Genomic DNA, 1,654 nt, shown 5'->3' with positions numbered 1-1,654 from the left:
GCTCTGAAACCTTCGTTATTGTATGGCATAATCGGCCGGCCTTGCACAACTACGAGGCAAGTCACATTAACCTACCAGAGTGTAAAAAAAAAAAAAGCAATTGAGGAAAACACTTTTAAAGATGCAATAAAATAAGATCAATACTATTCGAGAAATGGAAAAATCACATAGACAACCAGTTACGAAGCACTAAATTTGCACAGATTCCTACGTTATAATATACAAATTCTAGAGAAAAAGATATCCACTGCTGATGATTTAGTCAAAATGCCTACAGATGATTACACCACTTAAGATAAAATCCAAGATCGACAAGAGAAGCGTAAAATATTCACCAATTAGAGACGAGCATCTAATAAGTAACTTAAAACACCTTGTAAAATTAGCTCCTCCGAAAACACTGAGACAAGGGAAATATCTCATAACAAGGAAAGACATGATTTCACAGACATGAAGAATCAATCATATCTGCTATTCAACTATGTTTCACTTTCATTCTAAAATGTACTTCCGAAAGAACAGAATTTATCAATAAAATCAACTCTACTTAGAATTCGCACTGCATTCGAACAGACTTTCAAATGCTAGGTGATTAAAAGACCGAGGTTTAAGTACCTTGAAAGACAAGGCAACTTCGAAAAGGCACAATTCAATTCAGTTCAAGAATTGACGTCCATTTTTCAACCAAAAGAGCTTGCTTTTCCATTCATTCTTCTCCGTGGTTTGAATAACCAACAACTGTTTCCTTGTTCTGATCTCGAACTGCTCTCTGGACTCTTCTTGTGGACGTGAGGCGATCGGAGAACAGTGAATAGCTGTCGCGTCGTAGGCAAGCGAATCCTCTTCCCCTCGAACTCACGTTCGAAGACCGGAGGGTCGAACGTCGATAGTGCTATCGTCATCTTCGCCGGCGTCGCCGTAACTCCACCGTCATGAGGCAGCACGAACGCGGATTGGTCCTTGGAGACCTTGCGATCGAGGGACCGGAAAACGACGGAGATCTTTAGCGTTGTCTTCACAATGAAGCCCTTGGATTTCGTCCCCGGCGGTGAGTTGAGGCGGTGAAACGGAGTGAACGACTCTATGTTTTTCAGCGAGGGTGAAACCCTAAACAATGACGAAGCGGAAGAAATGTAAGAGAAAGTTACCCAAAAAAATAAAAAAAAATTATACGATTCGTTCGAAACTGGCTTAACTGAGAAGCTTGAGAGACGGTCTCCGACGGAGATGATGACGAAAATTTGGAGAAAATGAGATTCGATTTTTGCGCGATTGAGGTTGATCTCACCTTTAAGGGTGATCTGAATAAAGAAGCCATTTTTTTCTTCCGGTTCGAAGGTCTGAGACTGGAAACAGTCGCTTAAACCCTAATTTTTTATGATACAAAGGTAAAACGACGATCGTTTTATGAGTTTAAGAGTAATAGATGCATTCTTTTATGTGGAAATTACCCGTCATACAGGGTTTCCAAAAGTTATCACAAAAAATAGCGTTTAATAGTTTTATATCCAAAATAATTTTTTTTCCATTATGTATTATCATTATACTTATGTATAAATATTGAAATTTGTATTATGAAACTATATAATATATATTGAAAATTGCAAAGTGAAAACTGTACGTATACTGAAGGTCTTAAATATTTGAAAAACAT

General features: G+C 38.0%; 1 pseudogene across 1 annotated transcript; it reads right to left on the bottom strand.

Annotated features, from left to right (window-relative positions):
• Positions 1-612: 612 nt before the first annotated feature.
• LOC149388408 (small ribosomal subunit protein uS10m-like) lies at positions 613-1,396 on the bottom strand (annotated as a pseudogene). The gene is made up of 2 exons (XR_016300704.1): positions 1,197-1,396; positions 613-1,107 (listed from the first exon to the last, which is right to left on the bottom strand). The product of XR_016300704.1 is annotated as a small ribosomal subunit protein uS10m-like (transcript).
• Positions 1,397-1,654: the final 258 nt, after the last annotated feature.

This window comes from Urtica dioica, chromosome 8 (genome assembly GCF_054948205.1).
Source record: "Urtica dioica subsp. dioica isolate 48M chromosome 8, U.dioica_male_clone48M_v1_H2, whole genome shotgun sequence".
In the NCBI taxonomy this organism is placed as follows: domain Eukaryota; kingdom Viridiplantae; phylum Streptophyta; class Magnoliopsida; order Rosales; family Urticaceae; genus Urtica; species Urtica dioica.
Note: the sequence above shows the minus strand (reverse complement) of the source record. Positions and strands in the feature narration are given on the sequence as shown.